Below are 15,691 nucleotides of genomic sequence, written 5' to 3' on the forward strand. Positions count from 1 at the left end.
CAGTGCACGTATCACTGGCAGCAGCACAATTGCTATTAGGAGGTGGTATTTCTTTGTACTTCAGATGAAATATATTAAAAGCGCTATAGGAATGTTTCCTTTGCAGAGTAGGAATTCAGCTGTGCAGAAATGCACCCCTTTGCTGTGGGTGTAAGTGTGAAAGGAGCCTGCCAGCTTCCTCTTGTACGTGGTGTCCTAAAGCTGAAACATCCCAGTCACTTAGGCTTCAGTATCTGTTTATCTTCCTTTTAACTGTACAATCTCAATAGCCCTTCAGAGATCATTTAGGACATAACCATAACAATTCCTTTCTTAAATTTCAAAATCTGCATCCCTATGATTATCCCCGTATTGTGATTCAAAAGACTGTAATGACCATAGACTGATTTGCAAGAGTTCAGATTACTACAGTAATATTTGTTAATATTTGTTATTCTCCGAGTTAAAACTTAATGCAAATATTGTAATGATAATTAACCCTTCTTCCAGAAAGGAAAGATTAAAAATCTACTGCAGACAAGAAAACAAAAATATCATAAGCCTGATCCTATGCTTCTGACCTTCTTTCAGAAGGAATCAGCCTCCCCACCAGCAAGCCCTGCACACCTATTCGTTGCTGTTTCAGAACTGCTGCTTCCCTTCGCACGTGTGTAAGGAAGAGCCCTTAAAAGTGTCTCAGGACTTGTATTCTTCTCCTTCCCCATCTCAAAGAGGCAGTACAAAATATTTTTGCATTTCAGAAAGGCAACAAAGCAGCATTACTTACACTCCTAGTTACTTCTGCAGGCTATTCGGTACCGCTTGCTTTTTCTTTCAGACCGACTGCTCCTAGATCTGCTGGTGTCTCGGTGGCCGACCCCCCGGACCTCCCGCGAGTGTCCTGCCTCCCTGCCGCAGCTGGACACTGGGCTCTGGCAGTGCCAGGCCGTTTTAAATACTCCTTGTACCTCTAGCCCTGCATTTCCACCTGTTGTGCCTTAAAGGAATAGCATCCAAAAAACTCTGGCAGGTGAGCACCACCCCACGTGAGAGCAGGGAAGCCAGCGCCTGTCCCAGCTCTGCTGTCACTCTGAGGGCGCACGCTGTTATTTACCTCCTGATTACACGTTGCCGTTGCACAACAGCCACCCCAAGGGTGGGCTCCCGGACGTGGTCCCGGGCACCTCTGCCTCCTTTAGGAAGGAGCCTGGTGGCTGCCTGGGGATCAGGCCCATTGAAGCTCCCATGCTCTGCTGGGAGTGGGGTACCTGCGAGACAGCTCTCTGCTGGGTCAGGGCCCACATAGCTGGGGCAGCTGTGATTCCTCTGGCTGAAGATGGGTTCCCACACCTGGCACAAAGACACCAGGGAGCCTTATGGGGTCTGAGTCTGCGCACACAAGGGTCTTCTCCCCGCTCCCGCCAGCCCCCTCCTCTTCGTTGGCATTGCAACATCGCCCTTGAGACGTGACCACGTTTCCCATCGGCCCAGGCAGGAGAACCCTTCGCTGCAAGGACAGACCTGGCTTCTGATCTTATGACACCCCCAACCAGTGGTGGAACAGCTTTGTAGGGCAAAGCTGGACAAAACCAGGTTGGGGCTTTTATTTCAGCTGTTGCACATATTTTTGGAAACCAGTGTCCCTAAGCAGCCCTGGCTGGCTGGCTGTCCTGGGAGAGCAGGTCTGTCTCTCTTCCCTGCCCTCTCCAGCCCCTCTGCCTCCCCCCAGCCTCACTGAAGGGCAGGAGTCTGGGTGGGCAAGGATGGGCAAGGGTTGGCCTTGTCTGTGCAGACCAAGAACACCATAAGCTCTTTAAAATGACAAATAATTAACAGGAGCTTTGCTGCCATCTTCAGCCTCATTTCTTTGCTCTCCTGCTGTCGGCTTGTTGGGGGCCTGGATTAAAATTTCCTGTGAGGTGTGGGGTTGCCAGAAATGTAACCATATGAGAAAGTAAAATTAATGAAGTTTAGAAGTATTTGCATTATGTGGGATGAATATTTAACCTGCTTTACCTTGTACTAAGAATGAAAAAGCTGTAGTTTATTCTAACTAGGGGGTCACACGAAGCTTTTGTCCTCTGCTCTCAGTGGAAGCTGATGATCTCAAACAGGATAGCAGCTCCAGGCATTTCTGCCATGCCTGAGAGCAGGAGGTCCTGACCTGGAGTCGGTATGTTTTACAAATTTGTCAGATCTAAAAGCCAGCCTTGAAGTGCCTTTCCTCCAGCTAAGGCTGTCAAGCTCATTTCTTTCCATGAATGTGCAGCTTTTGTGATGAGGAAGGAGCTTTTGAGGTGAGGAAGGCTGTTGCTGTGCTCGCACAGGGTGATCTAGCGGGGATCTGAGAGAAGAGCCACCACCTCTCCTCGATGGGAACAAATGCTCATCCCCTTGTGAGCCGTGTCCTTCCCACCAGTGCTGCTTTTCTGGCCGCTGCTGGCATTACTTTTTACTCTCGGACATCGAGTTCTGCTTGCTTGGCCACAACAGGCACAGGTGTGTTTGCATTCCTATATTTCCTGCTCTCACAGGTACCTTTCTTTTTGGGTGCCAACATGTTGGCTTCCCCACTCGCCTTGTCTCAATCCTGCAGTGTTCACGGAGATGTGTTTTACAGAGCGTGGGCTTGCGGAGGGTGGGCAGGAGGAAGGCGGCGGGGCTGCGGGCCAGGCACGGGGACCCGCAACTCCTCATGCGTCTCAGGGAAGAAAAGTTAGTCCAGGGCGGATGAATGGTTTCTTTAACCAAGCCACTGTCTTTACCCTTAAGGTTTCTCGTAAAGCCGATCTGTTTCATGCAAATATACTTACTTGCCTTAACAGAGGAGGAAGCGTCCTCCTGCCAAGCCACAGGTTCCAAAGCACTTTGGCATCTTCAGAAAATAAACAACCCCGAGCTTGCTTTTTTTTTTTTCCAGGCCAAAGCACAGTTTGCAGCATGGTGTGCAATCTGAGTATACAAACCAAAGCTACTCTTTGGGTCTGGGCTGTGTTTGGGCTGAAATGATCGGATTTTGAAGCTGTGACTAGTTCTGCAGAAGAGGTAGAGGAAAAATAACACTTGGGAATTTGGGTGTCTTTGATAGGCTGAAGTCAGATATGCTTTACGTGTTGCAAAATGACCAAAAAAATATCCTTATCTTTTGAAAAAAATCAGAAAATCCTCATTTTTTTTTTTCCTAGCACTCAGCAAACCTGCAGCCATCAGGGTCCTTCCTTCCTGCACGCCCTCCCTGGCTTTACCTTCCCCGCGGCGTGCTCTGCCCCTGCAAGAGACAGGTCTGCACACAAATAGCTCGTTTACAGGTGCATTATTTTGTTTGCTCCTCTACAAACCACGTAGCAAGTGGCATCCGGGCAGCCTGCGGCGATGCGGCTCCGGCCGCGGGGCGCTCGGCTTCTGAGCGGGGCAGCAAGAGACAGGCAGTGCCGGCGCTTTGCGGTTTATAGCCCTGCCTCGTCGTTCCGTAGGGAAAGTTCTGAGCTCGTGTACGTGGGGGCTTTGACAGAAGGGGGTTTTGCCTCAAGTCTTCATCAGTCCTCCTGAAAAGTATTTTTTTTCCCTATAGGGTTGCTGTAAAACAGACAAAACCCCAAAACAAAACCAAAAACCCCAAAGATAAAGCTGTGATCTGGTGTTGCGCCTCTGAAATAGTCTTATAAGCGGTTTCGTGGGAGTTCCTGTTTTTGTGCCAAACTTCATATTTTAAATGGGTCTGATATTTCAGCGAGACCGAGAACAGAAAGCTTAGAAAAACCTGGGTCGGAGGGGACTTCTGGAGTCAACCTCCCCGCTCAGCTGGAGAGGAGAGTTATCCTGGGCTTTACCCCAAAGCAGACATCTAGAAGCAGAAGGCACTATTAACTTCTGGTTGCATTCTGATGTTTGGAAGTTTTTTGCAGAATGTGCATTCTTTATTTTCAAGGGTTGGTTGTTTTTTTTGGGGGGATTACTTTTTTCTTTCCATTCTTTACATTTAGGACTGCAAGAACCCTTCATAAAGCTGGGGGGTTTTGTTAGGTTTTTTGGTTTTAAGTAAAAATCTCACACAGCAAGGAAACTCATGAAGTTTTAGCAAGTTGTGTCACTCCACAGAATATTCTCGATTTCAACCTTAATTTCCTTGGCTTTAAAGCCACTCTGGAGGCTGCTTAATATGTCTACAGTATGTTCTCTACGTAGCTTTGAAAATGTGATGCCTGTAGGTCTGCTGTCTGCTTCTGATCCAACGGTGGATGTTTCAAATAGGAAAAGAAATAGAAGCGTACATGCAGTAGCGTGCACGCGGGTGGCAGCTCTTTCCAGAGGCTGCAAATTGTCCCAATCACTTATTTCCCTCACAACTATCTGACTTTAAAATATTACCACCTGCTTATATGCTCGGAGAGTTTGGATCTAAGCATATTGTAACGAGAATATGAAATATCATCACCAAACTTCTTGCCCCACTATTCCACTGAGTTTGAGCCTTTCCTTTTTTTAATGAAGAGTACATTTCACTGATAGGAATTTCCACGGATTGGATATACTTTAAAATATTGGCTCAGATGTTTTCTGCAAGGGCTTCTCTCTAATGCACTAATACTCCAAGACAGGCGCACTATTTTTAATATTTTGCCAGAAGACATAGACTCTTACGCATAAGTTGGTCATCCTGAATCTTCCAAGGATAGCATAGATTGTCCTGCACAAGAAGGACAAAAAATAATGATATGGTTGCAACACAGTGAACAAGAATTGCTTCTGTGTAATATTGCAAGAGGTCATAAGCAATCGTTCTTTATTGAAACAAGCAAGCAGGAAGAGCGATAACGTGTTTACTAGGCGTAAGCAAAAATTATAACCAACAGTATGATAAATCTATAAACCTCATATAAGATTTAATCCAAGTCTTTTGAAATCTATGGCTCAACATCTCGTGGTAAGGCATGAAGGCAATAGTTTGGTATCAGAACATAAATTCTGGACTGTGGGATCGTAATTCCTGGGCTGCGAGCCTGGTGCCCATCCTGAGGGAGCATTTATGCATGATAAGCCACAAACCCTTTGCTTACAATTTGTTTTTATTCTCTTCTACCAAGAGCGATGGCACTTGCAGCACCAGTTCCAGGAGCCCTCACCTATGTTTGCCAGAGTCTCCTGCGTTCGTGCACCTTTTCTGGACTCAGGGTTTCCTCCGTCATTTGCTCTTTTACGGGGTTCAGATCAGGCCGAGTTGGCACCTCTTCCAGGTTCCCCGTGGTGCTTCTTTCTTCTCCTTAAAAACAAAAAATACATGTGAAATGCATCCTCTAAAGCCTATTTAAATATACAAGGATGTCATAACAGAGGATCGGGTCCATTGTTTCCCGGTTTCGCTCTTGTGAAAAAATGTATTTCCACTTCAGCGCTGTCCTTGCTGAGGGTTTTTGTCCCTAAATTTATCTCTAGGGACGCTTTATGTTACAGAATAAGATATATGCATGTATTTTTGAAAACCAGTCATTAACAAGGATTTTTGGGGCAAGGCTTTGTCAGCTTTGCACCGACGGGGCCGGATTCGGCCCCGATAAGCCACCGGGCACGTAGCTGCTTGCGCCGCGCAGGTCCCTGCCCTTTGTATTTCAGGATTTATGAGCGCTCACGGAGCCGGGAATCCTCCAGACACAAAAACTCAACCTCGCGTTCGGCAGGACTCCAGAATTTCCATCTCCTTCATTTGCTTTTTGTTTCAACTTTTCTAGGACGTTGCTTGCTCGCAAGTACAGTTGCGCTTTCGGGCTGCGCGGGCTGCAGGATGGATGTGCATCTCCAGAGATGGAAATCTCCAGCTCTTGGAAATCACAAGCAGAGCCATTGCAAAACAACAACCTCAACCCGAAAGGTGTTGCCTGGCCAACTTACCCATCTCCTTTTGGAGCTTTATTTTGGTCAGGGCAAGCAGAGTGATAGCGATGAAAATCAGTAAAATGAGAACTGGTAACACAACTGGGAGCAGGCGTGAGGAGCTGGAAAGATGAACCATCAGAATTAAATTGGATTTTGATTCACCTACGGGGTTGCTGAAGCCTTAATGTAGGCTGCTGATTTTACACTAAGGAGTTTAAAGGAGTTAAACTCTGACTGAATGAAAGGAGAACAGTCAACATAGTCAAGTAGAGATTAAATCATTTGGTCTGGAGTTTGGCTTATGAGGAAGTAATTTCTACAGCTGCCCTGCTCTACTGCATGGGATTTACACTGCCAGCCGAATTAGTCCCTCCAAAGGGAAGACGAGCTATTTTCATCACACAACTTCACAAGCGCAGGGTTCAGACATTTTTTTGTGAGTTGCTGTAGACCCTCACACTGTCGGAGGGTGTCTACGTGCCATCTCCTTGTAAACGATAGATAAAAGCTATCGGAGCTCCCCAGGCAGACAGAGCTTTACCAGGAATGGCGCAAACTCTGACCCTTTATACAAGAGCCTATTTTGCGATCGGTAATGTGCTCTCCTCTCCTGTTTCTGGCTGGACGGCAGGGACATAGGGCTTGAGAGAGGCTAGGGATGGAGTGGATGGTGCTTCTCATGCTGGGGCTCGGATGCGAGCTCTGAGGTGCATGGAGGGACAGCTCAGAGCATTGAACTGGATTTGTGGACTTTGTGGTGTATCTTTGGTTATGGCTGATGCTGCAATATCTGGTGCATCTGCACCGGCTATGTAAATCGCTTCACCCGCTGCTGGATGGTGGCCATAGCTGGGGTGAAAGGTGTCAGAGCTGCTCGCAGCCATCCTGCGTAACAGGAAGCACAGAAGGTAAATTCACCAGGGAAACCGCTTGCACTGGGGTGAGCCGCAGGGCTCGCTGTAGAGGTGTACCATGGAATAATTACTGGCCAAACTAGCTCACAGCCTTTTCATTAACCTTGTCCAAAGATAGCTTCTTATGCAACACAGAGCACCCAAACACTACCCTGGTTGCTGGCTGCCTATAAGGACTTGGATAATGTGTGCAGTGAAGTATGTAGCAGCTACTTCTTCTCCAGCATTATTGCTCAAGCCTAATATTTCCTAACGTCCTGTCTCCACTGAGCAAAAGAAAACAGAGGGACATCTATTGACTCTGGCATCTGATCTACAGAAGCGACCAGCACCAGAAGATTTAGAGACAAGTTCAAAGATACGTGCCACAGATGGCCATGAGATAACCTTGCCTTCTGCTTTTCTAATTACAAGTGTCTCCTATTGGCATTTTCAACTCGCAGCCCATGCACCACCTATGCAGGGCCCTGGGAAACCGTGCAGACAGGTCGTAAACTGCCAACCTGGTGCCAACGAGAAACTTGGCCGTAACTTACCTCTCGCGATAGATTTCGCTCAGGGAGGTTACAAAGGTGCCGGGGGGGGCAGTGGGGAGCAGGGTGCTGGTGCTCTCGGTGGCGGTGACCATCGTGTACGTCAGGCCCGTGATGCTCCTCTGCGTGGGCGTGCTGTAGGTGGCTGGACTGGGTGATAAAGTGGGTTTCACAAGAGTGGATGTTTCTGGATCTTGTGGAGAATAGGTTCCTACTGAGAAAATTATTTTGAGGCTTGAATACCCATCTTTTTGCAGAGACATGTCAGATTTACCAAAGATTTACACGTTTCCCCTTATATCTCGGCATAAAAAATTATGGAGTGTGATATGACCAAACACAAGCATTTCTGTTTTCCTTTGAGTCTTATAGAAAGCAGCTTGGGAGTACTAATGAAAACCCATTAGTACTTGGCAAACATTCATACTTTAACCCCACTACAGGTGTCTTTGCCAGCTGAGCAGCTATACTAATCTACGTATTTACACGCCGCAGTTTCTAAAACTGCAAGATAACCTTCCCCTTATCTTCAGAGCAAAGCACATGCTTCTGCCCTGCTCTTGCTAGGATCAGGATATGCTATGGGTTTGCATCAAAAATAATATCATTCAAACGAGCTAAATTCCCTCTGAAAGCTCAGCTTACATCCCTGCCTCTGAAAACCTTTACCATCACCTCAGGTACTTGCCAATATCCGTAAAGCAAAACATATAGCTGATGTTTCTCATAATGTGGTTATAGTTATGCATATCTACGTGTACAAAGGTCAGCCTATTCCTCTCATGCCCGTGAAGGGGTAGGGGAAAGGGTGATTTAAAAAAAGAAAAGGGATTTATTGTGTTCCAAGCCATCCCACCACCTACCCTGCTGGATGTGCAGCTTCACAGAGGATGTGTGCTCTGTGTGCCCGTTTTTAGCCCCGCACCAGTACCATCCTGCGTCCTCCTCTCTCAGGTGGCTCATCACCACCGTAAAAGTCCCGTTTTCCTGGTCGCTGCTGCCTATTTGTATTCGCCCTTTGTAGGACTCGTGCACAAACCCATCTGCGTCCACGAGCAGTGAGCAGCTAGCTTCCTTCCACCTGCACAAATACTTCTTCTCGTAGTTGCCTTTGGGATCGTAGTGGCACTTCAAGGACAGCGAGCCTCTGACTGTGCCGCTCAGAAGTTTTGGTCTCTTGGGAAGGGTGGAGGCTGCAGGTTGGAGAGGGCTGCGTTAGCATTTCCTGCTGCTCATCCAGGGCTGCAAGAAACCCATGCGGCACGTGCAGTCCCCAGGACCCCATCCTACCTGCCATCACCTGCAGAGCCACCACCCGTGGGCTGTCCTGACCCCTAAGGCTTCCCGTCCCGCACCTGTACAGCCCCGAGTCTTCCTTTTTTAAGTCATTTATCAAGATTTTGAAAGCTCCAGAGCTCTCCCGGGGGGTGATAAAGATTCGTCCTTGGTAACTCCTTCCCACGTAGCCGCTGCTGTCAGCAATGAGAGTGCAGCTGGTTCTCCCCAGTTTGCACCAGAACCTCTTCTCACTGCCTTGGGTGTCCCTGGGTGGGCACAGGACCGTGACAGAGCCGCGGAGCTCCCCCTGGACGAGCTCAGTCCGCCCCAACGCACCAGCATCTGTAGGGCGAGAGCACGGCAGGCACCGTCAGCATGCAGTCCCCAGCCAGGGAGGAGAGAGTTTCCTTTTGCATTTATGAACAGCTGATTTGGCCAAATCTGGGTACTTTTATACCCCATTGTTGTAAATACCTGGTTAATAGCACAGGGTACAAAAAGTTGATGGGCCTGCTGTGCGCGGTTGCTCCAGCATCTGGCCGCAAACCGCTCCCTGCGAGCCGGGCTGCGGCAGAGCCGAGTCTCCCCCGTCCCCTGCCAGCATCCTACCTGCCAAAACCATCAGGTTGAGGCTGACATACAAGTCTCTGTTGGTGGTGCCGATGCCACATCGGTAGGTGCCCGTGTCGCTCTTCTTCAGCTCTCTCATCGTCACCATGAAGGTGCCGTTCTGGGGGATGTCCCTGAGGGACACTCGCCCTGCGTGGTTTTTTGAGGTGTAGCCGGTTGTAGAAATGACGGTGTAGCAAACTCCGTTCCCTGCTATTTTGCACCAATATTTTCGGTCGTATTTGTTGGCTGGCGTGATGGAGTAGAAGCACTGATGGGTGACCGATCCTCCAACCTCACCTGTCAGAAACCTGGATCCAAACAAGGCACTTGAGACTGCCTCTTTGTGGGAAAGAAAGAGACAGAAGCAGCTGGTTAGAGACAGCCAGACCCTGGCCTGGCAAAACCCGGCACAGCTCCTTCAAGTCAGGGGCACGAGTGGGACATCTGACACGGAAAGTTCAGTGTTTATTTTGCGTGTGGTGTGTTCCTTTCCTTGAGTGCCACATTATCTGCTTGAGGAGAACTGACAGCGCAGAGCCAGCTCCCCTTTGCCACGGCACAAACGGGGGAACCCTCGATGCCCCTTGCAGGATGCCCTAAACCCCCATCAGCCCTGACAGTCCTGCCTGGAGTTAAATGCCACGGGCAGCAGTTAACAGCAAACATCTAAGAATAACCTTTGGCGTTTGCAAACTCTGCCTGATCTGGCAACTTTCTTCTCCCTGCAGGGGCATTGCACAGGCACAAGTGGCTGTCTGCAGCGCCGAGCGACGGCGAGCCGGGATCCTCCTTCCCAGCTCCTGCCGTGCCTTTGCCAGCTCTCTGCATGGTGGGCAGGGAGGTTTGACCAGTTTTCCCTTTTGCGAGGCGGAGGTGTCTAGTGCCCGAGTGAGGGGTGAGCCAGGGATGTCCCCACTTCCAGCTTTGCCTGTTCTCGCCGGTGTAAGTGGCGGGAGAGCTGGTTTCTTGGCCACTCACCTTGCAGCAAAGCTGCCAAGAGAAAGAGAACTGCCATGTCCAGCCTTCACAAACGTTCGCTCGGCAAACTTCAAAAATCTCACTTTGGATACAGGATTTTGCTGATGTCTGTGTTATCAAACAGAAAAGAGAGATTGTGGCTGGGATCTGCCAAGGTAAACCACGCAGATTGCTCTGATGGCCATTTGGAGCAGAGCGCCTGCATCCCTGGTGGCCCAAAGATAAGGGAATTTTAAAAAGGGGGAAAAAAAGTGCTCATAGTGCTCTGCAGCTCTCACGCTCCTGCATTAAATCTCTTGTTGTGTGGGTACTAGAGGCATTGCTGGTGACGACAGGGCACTGGCAGCTGAAAGCGGGGGGTCTGTCGGGCTGGCGAGGGACCCATTGCGGTGCTGCGGCTGAGCCACGGCACCGCAGCTGCCGAGCAGCAGCCCCCGCCGGCGCTGCCGCGGTCTGCTGGGCTGTGCTGTGACCCGCACGAGTGCGTGCGAGCATGGACGCGATCGAGGATTGCTTCGGTGGCTGCCAAACGCGGCGCCGGGCAGCCGGCAGCGGCCTTGAGACATGGCGCTTTGCTGGGTCCTGCCCCGCCAGGCGGCCAGCCGTCTGCAGGCAGACCTGTGCCATCAAGTAATTTCTTTTATTTTCTTCTTTGGTGGTTTTCTTTTTTTTTTTTTTAGCGCCAGAAACCAATAGGAAATGCTGCAGGTCTCCGGAATGCCAACATCCTTAAACATCTCCTGCCACGCCCCAATTATCTTTCTTCCTTTTTTTTCTCCTTCCCTGCAGTTTATCTTTGTACAGATTGTTGTTATACATTCTCAGATCTGAACAGAAAGAGTGTTTGGGTGTCTTTGTTTTAGATAGGAATTACTTCCTTGTTTGAGTTAAAAATTGACTGTTGATTACTGCAGTGCTTTATCCTAAAGAATCTCTATTAAAATTATTTGTTTGAGATTTGCCTAATCCCCACTGCAATTAAAACCTCAGTAGGCACAAATCACGTGGTTTATTTCATATTTCTTAGTGCATCGGAATCACTTCAAAGCCTTTGGGAAGTATGAACAAGGAAGCAAGAGAAGCCCAATGCCATAGTGAGCCTCATTCCTGCCTGCCATGGTGCTAAGCTGAGTCCTGCCAGCTACTGCTGGCAGCAGCATCCTGGGCTGGAAGCCCACGGGAGCCCGCTGCTTGCCCGCTCTCCACCCCGTCACGCTGCAGAGGAGCGCGAGGTGGGATCAGCCCACGCACCGCCCGGTTGCGGTGCCTTGCACGCCTTGCGCGCCCTGTGTTGGGGACGATGTGCGTCTCCCCCAGCTGCAAACTCCTGCCTTGCAAACTCAGCTCCCGCCCAGCTCTCCCCCTCGCTGCCGCTCCGCGATAGGAAGCGTGGACGGGACTGCAGAAATGCTCTCTTCCCTTTTCAGCAGGGGCTGAAGCGCTGCGGCGGTGCAGCTGCCACGGCGTCCCCTTCGGGCACGTCCCCCTCCATTTCTTCTCCCTGTGTAGAGGCGGTGGAGGCAGCTCTGCTGTGGGGATGTGTATGTATCTGTGCGCAGCTGGCTGAGCACCTCTGCCTGCGCGGAACAGCTTTCTGCATCCTTAGCAAAGGCATTCGAGTCACCCCAGCTCTTGCAGCCTGACAATGGGCAGTGGCTTCAACAGTTTCCTCATAGCAGTTGGACCGAGACTGGACTGGTGACTTGAAAACTGGTGATTTTTATTCAGTGCCATAATGGCCACAAGTCTGGAGGACTTGAAGCAAGGAGGAGCTAACAAGAATGCCCTCGAAGAGCTGACAGTCCTTATCTACATCCAGAAATCAGGAAAAAAACTTAGGCCTATGCTCATTTCCTGATGTACACCGCTACATCTGAGCCAGTGCCCCCCTGCTTTTCCTCATCTTTGGGCTGGGGACGTGGGGAGAAGTCCTGGCGTGCTGGAAGTAACAAAGTGGTTGCCCATTTGCCAGCTGGAGGCCAAAACATCATCATGTGCTGGCCCAGCTGATGTGACCCTGATGTTCAGGTTAGCATCTGGAGGAGGCTTTTTTCCTAAGCAGATGTATTCTGGGCTGGCATTAACAGGCTGAATTCCCCCCAGCATCAGTCCGCTAACAAGAGATGTGAAGTGCCTACAAGCTCCTTGCCTCGTTAGGAGGTGGGTGTCATGCTCACAAAACCACCCAGCTGCTGTCTTTTAAGATCACTTACAACAACTTCACAACCCCCTTATTCACTCCTCCCTTTCCCCCCCGCAGCAACAGGCAGCGTGTTGGCAGAGAGCCTCGGAGAGCGGGAACTCTGCCTGCCATGGCCACCACGAAGGACTTCCCAGCTGCTGCTGAGAACTCCCTTTTTCCAGGAGGAAAATGAGTCAAGTTATCCTGAGTAACTTCACCTGAGCCCTAGGCACGCTCCTCCAGCCTGCAGCACTAAACCTGCCTCTCCTGGGTCGTTCACAGCAGGATTTGCAGGTACGAGATGGTGGCTGATGTGCAGGAAGCTCTGCGAGCAGGTAGCCAACCTATGCTGCAAACTACGTATGGGTTAGATGGAAGCTATAAAATAAAGCGCTCTCAGCTGGGTCTTTCCTACTAGGTGCCTGCTCTCACAGCGCTATTGGGTTATTGATCTGCTTTGTATGATCTCTCGGGGGGTCTATGTGAAAATTCCCATAGAGAGCGAGTACTGAGGTAGGAGAGTGACCTTGATTTCCTATCTGCAGGACAGAGCTAAATTTTAATCTCATTTAAACTCAAGCTTTAGGTGAGGAGGTGTTTTGGATATTTAACCAGCAAACAGGCATTAAAAAAAAAATCAGAAGATGAAAAGAGCTAGAACTATAAATCCCAGAGCTGCAGGCTTTACTAAGAAGTAAACCAGTTATGGCTGGTTTTTCTTTTCCCTGTCTTCATTTCAGTTTTGCATTGAGAAAATGTTGATATGGCCAATTTTCTGTGCCTTTCTGATTAAACCGTTATCGTGCCACCACCCAAAGTGAGCTAGCTGCTGCTACGTAACTGGGCAGAGTGTCTCTGCATGGGCCTGTGGCATGGTTTTAGCTGGGATAGAGTTAATTTTCTTCATAATAACTTACCTTGTTCACATCATTTTTGTGTGTGTCCTTTGCAAAAAAAGACAGCAACCTAATTTGTAGCTTTAAAAAGAAAAAAATCATGCTAGCTTTAAAAAAAAACCACCATAAATGAGTTGCAATACCCTTATTGCTATAGAAATGACTGTAAATTTCTGATGTTACATATTGTAGGTGGAACACATCAGAGTGGCTCGTATAATTGTTGTGCAAAAACGTTGCGCTCCAAAAAAATAGTATTTTAAGGGTAAATTGAAGATCACCTACCTTAGGTTGTGATGCTTCTGTTGCTGGAAATTTCCTTCTGCTCTGCCTCCAGTTTGGATTTAGCCCAATGAAGTGGGGTTTTGCAGCTCACAGTTCAGCTGGTCTTTGCTCGACTCTTGAAGTTTAATTCTATCTTTAATATATTGACATCCAGAGTTTAAAAATGGATACACTAAAACCTTTCTTAAGTCCAGATGTGCATTGCTGAGCAAATTGGAGGTGGTCAAAAGACTTACAGGAGTAGCAGAGATGCCACCAGCGTAGTGGGTATGGAACCCAAATATGGTCCTTTTTTTAGACACCTAATTCTGTGTGTGACATCACGAAAGGGGGAAAAAAAAAGGCGAAGAGGCCAGGAGCAGAAATTGTAAGAGTTTCTGAGGAATTCCCCTCTTCTACAGTCAGTTTGCAAAGTTTTAACACAAAGCGTCTGTTTCTAAACAATAGTAGTAAAATGCTACTTGTTGTGAACCACTTCCAGGTAGAACTTCACATAAAGCAAGAACTTTGTGCATGTTTCCTCAAACTTCTGTGGTTTGAATGAACCCGAATGCTTTGTCTAGCTCATGCCTGTCTCTTGACCACGTACTTTTTTATGAATATGGAACAAAAAGATGGTTTCTGCTTCAAAACCTCTTATAAAACAACCCCTGCAACGAGAACGAAGCAAGCGATAATGTCGTGCTGGCACAAGTGCTGCGTAACCAGCAAGTACATTGTTTTAGTCTGGTCTCTCTCTTCCCTGTAATACCTGCTTTGCACTGCAGAGCATGCTGAGGGGTCCCTTCCACAAGGACATCGCCTTCCTAACCAGCAAGGCCCTGGTAACCCTTCACCATTCTGCAAAACGAATGTTTAGGCTCCTGCTTAAGGGTTGGCTTGTTTTTCTGTCTGCTTTCTTGCACTGCCAGCCCCTGCTCGCAGGGCTTCGTCCCACAGAGCCATCCTGGGGCTCTCACTGCAATTTTCTCCTCCAGTGTGACGGTCCCCCTGCGAGGTCTGGAAGTGGACGGGAGCTGGCCCGGGGAAACTCAGGGCACTGGTGGTCCCTGTGCCTTCGGCGTTACCTGAGCACAAACCAGCCCAGCTCCACACTGTTAAATACTTGCACGCAGTCCTGCTGCAGTTCCCGGGAAGGCGGCTTCAGTTATCATGTTCTGCCATTAGCATGACTGTATCGGATCATTGCAGCATAGCCCGACTGAGCCCAGCTGCCAAGCAGCTAAACGGATGGAAGCTGAGAAATCAGGTTGGTGTTATCACTAAAGTGCAGGGTTTTCACCTGAAAAAATCTTTAAGCTCGCTCAATAAGTTGTCATCTTGTGGTGATTAAATTTAATCTTGCTGCATTTTAACCATTGCACACTTAAAACTTGTTAGCTGGTGGGCTGCGCTGCCGCGGGAAACCACAACCCGTGCAGGTCTGAGGCATGTTCATCAGGAGCAAGTGCAGTTTGTTCTGTGATAACCCTGCTCCTTGTCCCGCAGGATCTGGGGATGTTTGCTCATGCACACACACAATTCCTCTTTTACACTAACCAAATAATCGAGCGAAGTGTAGACGCGGTGATACTTATTTCAAACCTATGTACGCAGAGTTACAGTTGTGTTATTGTGAGGGACTTTGGTCTGGTTTTCCTTCAAATACAAAATGATTGATTGAAGAAAATCTACCTCTGGCTCTTCTGACAGCACCCCGGGCTGGCCCCGGCGCTCTGCGTGTCTCCAGGCTTTGCAGGGTACCACTGACCGCGTGAGAAGCAGCCTGTGGAGCAGAGTGCTCCCGGGAGACTTGATAGGAACGACTTTGTTCTGAGGCGGCAGCACGCTGGCGGGGTCCAGAGGTCCTGCTCTTCCCCTCCTTGCGCGCAGGCATGCTTTGAAGACAGATTATGTTTTGTGGAAGTCAATCATTGAAGTGCTTTGGAACTTCCCTGGATTGAAGATAATTCTCTGTTAAGCAGTTTTGCTTTCTTTATCATGATACGATTACTTATATTGCAGTAATTGTTGTTGTTTTGTACCAAACCTGTGCAAGAAACTATTGATTAGACTTCAGCAGAATTAACCTAAGGACGATTACTACCACATCAGTAGCAAAGCGATAGGATTGCCCTTGTCTTAGCAATAAAATGTGATACGTAAAACTGATGGTGGGAAACC

General features: G+C 48.7%; 1 protein-coding gene and 1 long non-coding RNA gene across 2 annotated transcripts in view; one reads left to right on the forward strand and one right to left on the reverse strand.

Moving 5' to 3' along the window:
- Nucleotides 1-1,063, reverse strand: part of LOC142067175 (polymeric immunoglobulin receptor-like) — a 14,979-nt gene extending 13,916 nt beyond the window's left edge. Inside the window, exon 1 of the mRNA XM_075115566.1 lies at nt 767-1,063. The gene's annotated coding sequence lies outside the window, so the exon portion shown is untranslated. The remainder of the gene's footprint in view (nt 1-766) is intronic.
- LOC142067176 (uncharacterized) overlaps nt 1-15,691 on the forward strand; it is a 20,497-nt gene extending 4,806 nt beyond the window's left edge. The window contains exons 2-3 of the long non-coding RNA XR_012663923.1: nt 12,426-12,641; nt 14,506-15,691. This is a non-coding gene — a long non-coding RNA (uncharacterized LOC142067176). The remainder of the gene's footprint in view (nt 1-12,425; nt 12,642-14,505) is intronic.

Source organism: Phalacrocorax aristotelis, chromosome 21 (genome assembly GCF_949628215.1).
Source record: "Phalacrocorax aristotelis chromosome 21, bGulAri2.1, whole genome shotgun sequence".
Taxonomy (NCBI): Eukaryota; Metazoa; Chordata; class Aves; order Suliformes; family Phalacrocoracidae; genus Phalacrocorax; species Phalacrocorax aristotelis.